This window comes from Vicugna pacos, chromosome 1, assembly GCF_048564905.1.
Source record: "Vicugna pacos chromosome 1, VicPac4, whole genome shotgun sequence".
NCBI classification, from domain to species: Eukaryota; Metazoa; Chordata; class Mammalia; order Artiodactyla; family Camelidae; genus Vicugna; species Vicugna pacos.
The window spans coordinates 73,090,072-73,103,369 of NC_132987.1; the positions used below are offsets into that span (position 1 = coordinate 73,090,072).

General features: G+C 41.8%; 1 protein-coding gene across 1 annotated transcript in view; it reads left to right on the top strand.

The window, feature by feature from the left end:
• Window positions 1–3,860: 3,860 nt before the first annotated feature.
• The window catches only part of USF3 (upstream transcription factor family member 3), a 45,536-nt gene continuing 36,098 nt past the window's right edge, over window positions 3,861–13,298 (top strand). Inside the window, exon 1 of the mRNA XM_072965044.1 lies at window positions 3,861–4,133. The gene's annotated coding sequence lies outside the window, so the exon portion shown is untranslated. The remainder of the gene's footprint in view (window positions 4,134–13,298) is intronic.

Consider the following 13,298-nt stretch of genomic DNA (forward strand, 5'->3'; position numbering starts at 1 on the left):
TGCACCATGGATCTAAATATAAAACATAAAACTATAAAACTTCTAGAACAGAAGAAAAATCTGTGTGACCTTATGTTAGTCAAAGATTTCTTAGGTATGATCCCATAAGCACAATTAATAAAAGAAATATTTGATAAATTGGACTTGAAATTAAGAACTACTATTTGAAAAACAGTATTAAGAGAATAAAATGACAACCCAGAACTGGGAGAATATATTGCATGTCATATATCTGATAAAGGATATGTAAGAATTCATTAAAAAAAAAAACTCTTAAAACTCAATATATAATGAACAACCCAATTAACATGGGCAAAAAATTTAAAGATAACTTCACAAAAGATATACAAATAGTTGATAAGTACATGAAAAGATGCTCAGTATCATCAGCCATTAGGGAAATGCTAATTAAAGTCACAATGAAATACCACTATACACCTATTAGAATGACTAAAATTTTAGAAGACTTACCATATTAAGTGTTGACAAGGAGATGGTACAATTCAGAAATCTCATACTCTACTAGTGGGAATATAAAATGTTTGGAAAATAGTTTGGCAATTTTTTTAAAAAGGTACATTTAGATTCTGACTCAGCCATTCCACTGGATATTTACCCAAGTATTACCCAAGGAAAATGAAAGTAGATATCCTACAAAGATTTGTACACAAATGTTCTAGCATCTTTATTTGTAATAGTCAAAACCCAAAAACAATACAACTGTCCACCAATGTGAATATATACAGTATATCCAAACAATGGAATACTACCTAGCAACAAAAGCTAATGAATTACTGATACAACAGAGTGGATGAATATCAAAAAAAAAGTATGCTGATTGAAAGTAAACAGAAGTGAGTATAAATGGGAAAAATCCATTTATATAAAATTCTAGAAAGTGAAACGAATGTATAGTGACAAAACAGGTTAGTGGTTGCCTGGAGAACAGGATGAGGGCAAAAGGAAGGAGTGAAAGAAGGAAAACTGAGAGCAGGATGGATATGTCCATTTTTGATTGTGGAGATGGTTCACAGATGTTTACAAATGTAAAAACTTGCCACGCGGTACATTTTAAATATGTTCAGTTTATTGTAGATCAATCATACCTCAAAAAAGCAATTTTGTTTTTCAAGATACAGACTAGATGAAAATATCTGCACAACGTACATCTGAGAAAGAACTTTTATCCATAATATATAGAGCATTTACAATTCAGTAATAAGGCAGGCATCATGATTTTTAAATGGGCTAAAGATTTGAACACTTTACCAAAGAAGATATGTAACTGTCCAATAAATACATGAACATATACACAACACACTAGTAATTAGAGAAGTGCAAATTAAAATACAAGAGACCACTTCAACACCTACTATAAGGGCTAGAATTAAAAAGACTGACAATATCAAGGATTGGTGATGATGTGGAGTACCTGGAATCTGCATATATTGCTGTTGAAAATGCAGAATATTACAGCCACTTTGCAAAACAGTTGACCGCTGCCATTCATTTCTGAAAGTTTCTAAAAACAAGATGCAAGCAAGGAGCCTATCTCACCCCATGCACAGAGCGAGCCCCTGCCCTCCACGGGCCTGGCTGGCATCTGGGGGCAAGGACGAGAAGAGGGGTGCGTGCACTCTCACGGTCACGCCCAAACAGGGTCTGCACAAGAGGTCCTCCGGAAAGAGGCACACTGCTCAGCCCTCCCTAGCCTCTGGAAACAGGGAATAGGTGGGTAGAACAGGGCTCTGAGCTGTCCCCGCAGCCTGGCCCTGGCCCAGCTGTCAGCGGGCCCCCTCCACTAGTCATTAATCCCCAGGAGAGGAAGAAAAGAGAGATCACGAAATGAAACTGGAGATAAAAGCAAAAGGCTTTTAAGTCAAGCAAAGAGTATTAGAGCCACTGAAAGGTCTTAACTATGTGGGTGAAAATCAGATTCACTCGAGCCCTGTGAAAATGGACTTGGCCTGGAGGCAGAGACCAGTTTCATTTGGCCACCATAGTTTATATGTGTAGGCACTATAAGCATGTCAGTCAGCCTGAAAACTGGTGGATTATTCGATACTATCCTCTCATATCTTGAGCAGTACACCAATGTTGAATAGGCAAAGTCAATGAAAAGATCCATGATTTGGGCTTCAGTCAGGAATGAATAAGGATTAAATGAAAAAGCTAACATTCAGACCTTTTATTAAATATAAATTTCTCTTAACACACCTAAATTCTGCCTGAAAGGTATTAATGTATGTTTTTAACGGTAGTCTAAAGAACCTCTTAATGTCTGTTTTCTGAACCATCAAAAAACTATTTATTTTACTTTAAACTCGATGCATCATAGTTGCTTAGAAAATCATACACACCCTAGGTATGGTATGTATTAACCAGAATAGTTTTTAAATCAGAATACCTTATATTCTGATCACAATGTAAATTTCCTACAGCTAGACATGCTAACTAATACAAATTCATGGAGGTCCTATTAGCATAACAATTAGGCTCTGAATCCTAGGGTCCTTCTCATCTGCAGCTTTGATTTGAGTGTGCTAAATCCACTCAGAGACTAATTAGAACTTCGTATGCCAAGATGCAGGAGTTAAAGAAAATTTCTAGACTGTTTATAGTGCAGTAGTTTGTAAGTAACACTAAGGCCTTCTGTTTCATCATAGCTTTTAAACTGCTGTACAAACATAAGGTGTGGTTACTGTTTAACTTAACCCTTTATCCCATACAAGGTCAGCTTCCTCTGCAGAAAGGCTCAAGTAATTCCCACTATGCCATGCTCTGCGTGCACCTTCTGGAAGTTACCTGGTCTAGCCCTTGGACATGTAGCATCTGGGACATTTATAACCTGGTTGTGGAAGCGCTAGGAAATCTTCAACCACCGCTAGGTGGAGGACACCTGTTTCAGGAGCGGAGGGATTATGAAATATGAAGTGAAACCAGGGAAAAAGGAGTTGTAACCACAGCTCCAGGGCCCCAAACCCACCTTGGAGTTAGAGGATCCTTGGGTTTCCATTCTATCACGGCGGCGCTATATCTCCCACATCTAGGTTTCTAGAATCCCAAGCTTGAAGTGTCAAACCCCATCCCCCAATGCCACATACTCTCTTCCCCCAGCTAGAAGGCCACCAAGACATTTCTGAACACGGTCATCTCCAGTTCGCAGGAATCCGTCTTTGCGGCAAATGAAAAATGACAGAATGACCACAGCCTACAAGTTCAAGCAGCTTCAGGTCGGCAACGATCTTTCCGTGAAGGGGCAGCGGGAGGCGTCCTCAATCTCTTCTCTTCCCCACCTCCTGTTTCATAGGTATCATGCCGCCTTCCTGCCCTCTAGGCTGAGGAGCTCTCTAATCGTTCTTGAAAGTTTTCTGTGCCCTCTTCCTTTTCAGGAAACTCCTATCGAAGACGTAGAAAACAGAACAGAAAACAGGATACAAAGAAGTTTCTTAAAACACCTCTTTTGCTAGATTCTCAAGGCGTCCCCTTTAAGGAACCAGGCCCACCTCTTTCCCATTCACCTACTGGCTTTCCGTCCTGCCCATCATTCTACCTTTAAGAATATTTCCTGTTCCTTCAACCCAACTTGCACACCTCCGCCCCCCGGCCCTCCTCATTGGGCCGCCCGAGGCCCGTTCGCTCTTCGGTTTTCCCTCCACCTCCTCCCGCCCTCTAGCCTAGCTCAACAGCGTCTCGGGTCCTGATTGGCTAGCATGGCAGCCTCCCCGGGTCCGGGTTGGTGGGCTGAATGGCAGGGGCGGGACCGCAGCGCACCCAGGGTAGGCTGTTCGCTTGCCCAGCGGCGGCCGCGGGAGGGGTGGTGAGGGACGGGGAGGGGCGGGGGGAGGGGGGCTGGGAAAGTTGAGGCCGCGCTGCCGCCGGGTCTCCGGCCTTGAGGGCTAGAGCTCGCAGCGGCGGCGGTGGCCGCAAGAAGAGGCGGCGGGGGCGGGGGGAGAGGAGGGCTTGGGCCCGCGCTCCCCCAGCCCCAGAGGAGCAGGCGGCGGCCGCGGACGGAGAGATTCGCCCGGGTGGTCGGACACCCCTGCCGTACCCGCCTGAGATCATGACCCAGGCGGGGGTCGCCGCCGCCACCGCCGCCGCCGCCGCCGCGGCCAAGACCACGCAGCCCGCGGGTGAGTGACTGCGGGAGGGGGCCGCTGACAGACAGGGCCGGGGGCCGGGGCCGGGGCTGCGGGGGCGGCTCCGGGGGGCGGCCCCGGGCTCTGCTCCACCCACCCCCTCCCTGCACCCGGAGGCAAGGGCTGCGCAAAGTGTGCCTTCTTCCTGGGGACCCCTGCGCACGGAGCCCGGTGGGGCGCGAGCGCGGAAGGTGCGCGCACCCCTCTTTCCCCGACCTCCAGACGCCCCGCGCCCCCTGGTGCCAGGCCCGTGGGGGGCTCGCGCCGCGTCCCGACCCCCCGATGCCCGCGGAGCGAGTGAGCCTCCACGCTGCCCGGGGCATAAAGAGCTGGGCATCCAGGTTCACACCGGATGGCCTTTGCCCGCCACCTTCACCTTTTCCTGTCTCCTTCATCTCCTCTTCTTTCCTTGCCCTCCGAATTTCCTTCGGACCCACTGGTCAGACTCCAGTGACTTGCTTTTTAACTCTAACCCCTATGTCGGAGAGTTAGGCTTTCGTCTTCTTTTTAGAAGCCTTTCTTTTCCTTTCTGAATAGGAGCGATACAAGCGAATGGCCAACTCTTGAAATCTAGTTCCATGTTTATGAGGAAATATTTTTGGACTCCTGTTTAACACTGTGATTGTTGAGTTCTCTTATACTCATTGCCCCCTCTTCCCCTTCCCCACTCCCCCTCACTATGGTTACACTGAGATACGGTCCTTCGAATTTATTAACTTTATCTGGGAATAAACCTACACGTGGGATCCTAGCTATAGACTTCCAACTTATGTTCTCCTGCCATTTTTACTATTAAGTAGATATGTTGACTTAACGCCACACAAAACAAGACAGTTGTGGGTAACTGAAGTTTGCATAACAAAGACAGTTGCTTACTTATAAACAAAATGCATATTTCTTGAATAAACCCTTCCGTGAGTAACATGGATTCTGAAGCATATTTTGTACCTTGCTTTTTCGTAAAAAACAAAAGAAAACAAAACAAAACAAAAAAACAAGCAGACAAGCAAACCTGCTTTTAGAAGGATCAACAGGCTGTCAAACTTTATAATCACCTTGATGACTTTTTCTTCCTACACAGGACACTTTGATGTAGTACAGAGTTGCTGTATGGGATACATTTGTTGTTTCCCTTTATTTGTGAAGTACTGTAAAAGTTTTTGATAATTTGTTACAAAATAAGCAAAATACTTTGTAATCATCTGAAACTAGGAACAGAATCCTATCGCAGGAAGAGTGTAAAGAATGACTACTTAATCTTACATTTTGCTCTAGTACAAGCAATTTTATACACATAGATATTACATTCTCTCTTATTTAAAAGAGAAGTTTTATAAAATCCAAACGTGAATGCAGCCTAGAACATTCCTTACTATAAAAGCACCTCATTGCAGAGATATAAGGGCAGCATAGGATTGAAATGATTGCTTTTTATGTTAGTTGTTTGTGGGACATCATGGAATAAAATTCTGAAGTTGTGAGCTGTATGGTGAAACAGTCACACAAGAGAAATTAATGGGCTGTTTTCCTATTTTCAGAGTTTGGCATTGTCAACAAAGGAAAAGAAACACTAAGAAAACAATGTTTAACTCAGGTTAGAAGATAAGCTTCAATAGGCAGTCAGCTCAAAACTGTTGCTTATAAACAGGGTTTATCAAGTTTTAGTCTTAACCATATCTGCCATGCCTTCCCTTTCTGTCTTCTTAACCCCTTGAGTCTCCATCACGACTGTTCACAGTTCAGCTGTTCGGTAGAATCATCTTAGTGCTTTCACATGTTAATGCCCAGGCTGCTCCCCCCAGAGATTCTCTTACTTTTGATATGGGGTGAACCTCAGCACAGGTGTACTTTTTAAAGCTCCCTAGGTGTTTTTACTCAGCAGTGTGTTGAGAACTACTTGCTATGTGTCTAGAATAATGTCCAATCTACCACGCTTGTGTTCCAGGCTCTTCTAAATTAGGCCTTCACTCAACGTGTCCAACTTCCCCCCAACTGCTTCCCAACATGAACCTCCCTGTGGTCCCACACATAGGCAGTTCAGGTTCCTGCTTTTGCTAATGACATTGGTCTTCCTAAGCATGTGGATGCCCCTCCCTGTACTCCCTCTCCCCATCAGTAGTATTTCCAGTTCTGCTGTAATTAAGGTTTTCCTGGACAGCTCTCTCTCTTAGTGATTGGCTTCCTTTGAACTTTCATTCTATATATTGTTTAACAGACTCCCTTTATGCTTACAACATGTGGTAGTTTAACTTCTTTTGGATATGTGTTTCATTCTCAAACTTAATGGCCAAGAGTATTTTGTTTTTTGCTCTTCTGCAACAGTTTGCTTTGGATTGAATTGGTTTGCTTTGAAACCCTCCAACTCTGCTTGCAACTGTAGTTTCAGGTTAGAGTCCATCCCAGATGTTTCTGTCTGGGTAGCTTCCTCATACCTTAATTCACATTGAATTCTTGTATGGATGTCAGTTTCTTCCATATCTTTTCCTGATTTCTTCAGTAGGTTAATTGTTTTCTCTTCTGTGGCCCCATAACAGCTTGTACTTATTTCTCTGTTAACACACATTGCCTTTAAGTATGTGTTTATCCACCTTCTCCACCAGGCTGCTACCCAGAGCATCCATGTTTGAGCAACTCCAGGAGGTACCATTTAATTGTACTCTTAAACACCATTGCAACATGGTGGAGCTAGAACCCCACCAACATAGGAACTGTGTTTTCTTCATCGTTGTATTTCTGGGACCTAATATAGCAGTTGTCATTAGTAGGCACTGCAAAAATGTTGAATGGGTAAATGTCTGTTTTGTTATAGATTATGCAAGAATAGCCATATACATCTTTAGCATAGGTTGATTTGGCATTAACTGCTTTTGCTATTAAATTCTTTGTCCTATACCCCTATTATGGACTTGTTAAGGATTAGTGGAATTTAAGTAATTATGATTGTGATAGACCCCTTAAACATGTAATCTTCCTGCCAGTATGCATGGAGATATATACCTTGAGTCTTTTACTCTGAGCTCTAGAAGTTGACTCTAGTTATCCATAAAATATTTGTGGAACTCTAAGAGAAAAACTGTTAACTGTCCAATTAGATAATTTTTCTTTTTCTCATTAAATTTTCCGTATGGGTACAATTGCACTACTTCAGAAGGCCAGATCTTTTAATTAGATCAGTAGGGCATGAAAAGTTGCTCCCATTAATGTGCTAATACTGTGTTTTTAATTCAGTTCATCAAGAATTTATTGAATATTTACCATGTGCCCATTACTCTTAGGTGCTAAAGAGAATATGAAAGTAGTAAATGGTGTGAACTCAGGTCTTAAAAGTTTTTAGACTTCTTAGGAGAATTGGAGAACATCATATCAAACAATTAAAGGATTAAATACATTATTCATTAACTAATTTAAACATAAGTACTCAAAATTGATGATGCAATGATTAATAACATTGGAAATTAAGGAAGATCAGATATTCTTTCAATAGACATTTATTACCGCCATACTCAGTACTAATTGTTGAGGATAGAAATTTGGAAGATGTAGCTTCTACCATTTAGAACCTTACAGGCTAGTGGGAGAAGCTAATAAGCATATAGAGTGTACTTCATGTTAAGACACGGTGGAGTATGTATTATGTCAGAATGTTTGGGACTAACTTCCAAGGATCAGAGAAGGTTGCAAAGAGGATAATTAGAAGTTCCCAGTTAGAAGGTTGATATGAGCATTCCAAATGGAGTAACAGGTACAAAGGTATGGCCACGAGAGATGGCATGTCTTGATTAAGGAGCTGCAGGTGGATGGACATCAGTAGAGAGTGGTATGCGTGGACTTTGGAGTCAGACACATGTGGTTTGCAAACTTATTCCTGAGAGGTCTGAGCCCTTGCAGGTCTTGTCTGTGTAGCGGAGCAGTAGTAAGTAACTGCAGTGCTATTTAGGAAAAAGAGGTGCCCCAGGGTTCTCCCAGCTCCCATCTCTGGTCCTTGTACTTCCCTTTTATCTGTTGCCTGGCTGCATGAAGAGCCCCAGACATCATTCCCTCCAAATTAATTAAGTCGTTGTAGGATCCCTTGGCAAAAGCATTCTCCCCTTAGCTAATGTAGTTTCTTAAGCAGCAGAAGCCATAGTGAAGGGGACAGGGAGAAGAAATTTGTAGTGTAACCGTGAGAGGTACCACTTCTACCTCTACTCCACTTGCAGGACCCATTTTGCTTTGGTTATGAGCAACAGAAATTGCCTCTGACTAATGTAAGCAGACAGGGCAGTTGATGGGTAGGTCCTGGGTAAACTCACAGAAGTGAAGAAATGTAGAATGATAAAGCCTTGGGAAGACCACAGAAAGCAGCTTCTAGGATCACATGATCTGTGGGGCTAACTTGGCCAATGACAGTTTTCCTCCTTGTGCACAGAGTCTTAGGGTCAGCCCTGTGCCCACCTCAGAGGTGAGCCCATGTTTGATGGTCCTGTCAGATCCCAGGAGTGAGGCAGAGAAGCTCACCAAAGGAAAAGCGAGGTATTGCTGCCAGAAGCCCCCAAATAAGGTATTTCCTACAGAGTTCATGGGATCTGGCAGGGTGGAGATCTTTTGGTGAGCTTGATGTAAGCAGTTTTAGGAATAAAAACGAGGTAACAGGGAGTTGAAGAGTGAAGGGGTGGGGGAGGGTATAGCTTAGTGGTAGAGCATATGCAAGAGTGAATGGAAGTGAGAAAGAAAGGGCAGTGGGTATAAATTACCTGTTCAAGGAGCCTGACGGTAGGGAGGGAGAAAAGAATGGGAACACCTAAGAAGCTGTGGCAAGGTCAGAAAAAGAAAGAAAAAAATTCTGGGTCTTTTAAATGGAAAAAAGGAATAATATATTTTAACGTAAAAGCACTAATAGGGAAGGAGAGGTTAATAATATGTGAGGGAAACAATATGTTTTTTGTAACAAGATGGCTAAGAAGTTGGAGTGATAGAGTCCAGAATGAAGGTAGAAAGTGTAAGCTGGAAATATTAGGGAAGGTTTCCTAGAGGAGGACAGACTTGTACTTGGCTTTGAAGAGTTTAATAGGATTTAGATAAGCAGAGCAAAGTGGAAAGATTATTTCAGGGGGAAAATACACAGACTTAGCAAGAAATACACTAGCTGATAAGAAGCACTGGGAAGAGTTTTTCTGAATTGGAGAGAGAGGAAGGAAGAGTAGATGACATGATTTGCTATTTAGCCCTGCTCCTATGTGTGCTGTACTAGGGGGAAGTGGATGAGTGAGACCGGTCAGTGACAAAGGTAGAGTCAGGCAGAGTCATGAGAGCTAGGATCCAGGAGTCTGGATTTGATACAGTAGATCTTGGAAAATGGTACTGTCGATTCTGGAGCAGGAGAAGCACTTGATGGATACCATGCAATAGAAGGGTTACTGAGATACTGGAGTGCAGAACCATTGAAGGATAGGGAAAAGACTAGGAGCAAAAGACTATTAAGAGCCAGACATGTGTAAAATGGGGACTCATCTAAGGTGGTAGTAACAAACATGAGGAGATGAACATTGTGGGGAAAAAAATTGATAGGATTCAGTGAAAAGATCTGAAGATTATTTTGGGGTTTAGAGCCAGATTAAAGTTTTGGTGTCAATGATAAAATGGGAGAAATTGGAAGCAGGTCTCTTAAGACTCAAGGCCATTTAACATGTTGCAGACAGACTTGTTCATTGGTTTGGAAATGAATGATTCTGAAAAGAGCTTTGCCTAACCAGGGATTTGAAACAAGAGCAGTGTTGAAAGATAGCTTTATTGTAAAAACATTAACAGCCCTTACAAAGAAACAACTTGAAATTTTGTAAGGAGAAAGCAAATAGAAAAAAGCATTCAGCCTTGGAAGTCAAAGTGAGAGAAAGACAAGGATTCCTGTTAGAGAAAGATGATGCACAATTGGAGGAGAGGAAGACAGCCTGGGAGAGAGAATTTCAAGAAAAGGGAGAGATTAGCAGCCTCACATCCTGCAGAGAGGAGAAGGAAGACAGAAAAGACCTTTGGTCTGGTGAAAACTAGTCCCCAGTCTCTAAGAAAGCATTTTCAGCTGACAGGAGTGATCAAAAGGCATACTGCCATGGGTTTAGGAGGGATTGGCCAGTGAAGGAAAGGTGAGACATTTCACAGGAACAGGAGGACAGAAACAGAATGATAGACAGAAAAGACAGTAAATTCTTGTTCAATATGAGGAAACTCTTTGTGTTTTGGAAGCAAGAGAGAAATAGTTAAGGAGGAAATAAAGTGCTAAAGAGGAAAGGATCAAGAATAGAATTCCTGTCTACAGATGATGGAGTTAGCTTTAGGATGTTCTGGTAAGCTGAAAGGATAGATGTATAGACAGAGGTCTGTTATGGTAAATGCAGGATCCAGTTAAAGAACTCGAACCAGATGACCTTCATCGTCCCAGTGAATTGGGGGAGGAGGAGGGGTGAAATGGAAGAAAGGCAGCAAACATGTATTGAGCTCTTGCTATGTACCAGAAACTTTGATCCATTAAATGTATTATCATGTAAACTCGTAACAGTTCTTTGAGGGGTTAGTGATCATCTCCCAGTTTTAAATGTGAGGATGCTAAGACTTCAAGGAATACTTACTTTAAAACCAAATAGCTGGTAAATGTCAACTTTGAGATTTGATCCTTGGTCTGATATCTAAGGCTAGTCCCATACCACTCTACCATTCATTCATTCATGTGAAGTGAAGAATATGGAGGGCCTTGAGAGGGTCTGTATTACTGATAACAGTGGCTGTGCCCCAGAATCACTTTAGGAACTTAAAAAAAAATTTCTTTACTTTGCCCCTGTCAGACTCATTCCTTCATCAACATACTCATTGATTACTCATGATATTAGTCATGGTTTTCCAGAGAAACAGAACCAATAGAATATGTATGTCACAAGATGAGTCTGGAGCATCTTGCAGTGCCAAAAAGTAAGGAAGTACTAAAAAGCAGGGGTGGGGGAAGGTGAGGGGCATGTGAAAAGGACACCAGAGCACCCAGTGGCCAAAGCTTGAATAATTTGAATAATAAATACAGCATTAAAAAGAATGAAATAAATATTGTGAGTCCATAATGATATAAGTGACTGAATAAATAAATGGAGGAGAGGAGACAAGTCTTTGCAGAAGAATTCTAGAAAATGTGTATTTAGATATTCCTTTCTCCAAGAGTTGGAGATTAATGCCCCTCTCCTTGAGCGTGGGCTAGACTTAATATTCACTTCCAAGGACTAGAGTGTGGAAAGGGAAGAACAGGAACATAGCTGTGACCACTTCAGTAGTGTTAGGGAGTTTGAGGAGGACAGTTGATAGGGGAAGACTACTTTTACAACTTAAATCCTTCAGAATAATGTAAGTAATATAAGGATGTTTAATTTGTATAATGAAAAAAAATCTAGTTCAGTAACAAAAAGAATTTAAAAATGGGAGAGTAAGGACATATCCTTGTTAGTTTGAAAAGCTGGGAAAGGTATCATCTAAAGATCTGAAACATTGAGGGCTTTATGAAAAATGAAAAGCATTAAGGATCAGGTTGATGGAAAACCTTACAATATGGAGAAATCTGCAACCCAGTACAGGGGAAACACTAAAAAGGTGAGTTTTCTCAACACAATTCCAGAAGACCCTAAAGCTCAGAGACTGAAAAGTTGAGTTGGTTATCTCAGTTATCCATTTTGGTTGCTATAACAAAGTACCATAGACTGGGTGGCACAACGGAAATTTATTTCTCACAGTTCTGGAGGCTAGAAGTCCCGATCAGGGTGCCAGCACTGTTGGGTTCTGGTGAAGGCTTCTTCCGAGCTGCAGACTGTCTGTTTTCTTGCTGCATCCTCATGTGGTGCAAGGGGCAAGCAAGCTCTCTGGGCCTTCTTTTATAAGGGCACCAATCCCATTCATGCGAGTTCTGCCCTCATGACTTAATCATCTCCCAAAGGTCCCACTTCCTTAAACTATCACCTTAGGGATTAGGATTTCAACATATGAATTTTGAAGGAGATGCATTCAGATGGTAACAGTGATCGAAACAGCTGGACTTTAGAACAGCTGTACTAGGACTAATTAAAATAGCTAATTATAGTGTTTTCTTAATGGGCTAAGCTACTAGATAAGAGTGATATCCACATATGTTAAAGCAGTGGTTCTTAGTGGTGGATGCACATTAAAATCACCTAGGGAGCTTTTTTTAGAAAGGTGATTTCTACAGCATATCCAGACTTGAGAATCACTGTGCTGGGAAAACCAACTTTAGCTACCAGTTTGGCTAACCGAGACCCGCTGAATATTTCAGGAAAATCAGCAGGATGAAAGAGGGACACAAAGCTGAACAAATAGAGAAATTGATCTTTGAGGAAACAAATTGAATGTAATAGATAAAATATAATATTTGATCTTCAAAAATATCCTCAAAGATTTTAGAGAATATAACTTCCATAAAATAGCAATGGAGTGCTATTAAAAAGAAACAAGAATAAGAAGGTTTTTAGAAATTGAAAACATATTTTCTGAAATGAAAACTTCAATAGCAGGCAGCGTGGTTGTCATAGATGACTAATTATGAGCTAGAAGATCAGGCCAAGGAGTTCTTCCAAAATGTGGTACAAAAGAACAGAGAAGAAAATTATGAGCTGTTGGACATGAAATATGTATCTAGGAGGAGAACTAACACCCCAGAGCTAAAATTCTGCACAATTTCAGTGAATCCCAGGCAGAGGGGGATGGTGGACAGTTGGTGGTAAGAATTAGAGCATGTTCAGCTTCTGTAGTTGTAGAGGAGGAGACCATAGATACTGTTTTTAATTGAAAAAAAATGTATTTAAATTTAATATTACTATATTTTAAGTTACTGGGATGTGATTCCTATTCTCTTAGCATTGTCCTGTCAGCTTTGCTTTTCTTTGTGTGTCAGTTTTATCGTCAGACTGACTTCCCTCTTTTGCAAGATGCCTGCAAGTATTTGGAGTTACATGCTCTCTCTTTAAATTGGGAACCCACATTGTCAAAGAAAAGTCCTGAGTTTTGCTTTAACTGGGCCAGTCTGAGACCAATCACTGTGGTCAGAAAAAAACCATTTGCCAAGACCTACTAGGGCCCATTTACTGAAGCACAGGGGCTGTGCTGGGGAGGGGAACTTCATGAGGTGGACAGGAGAAA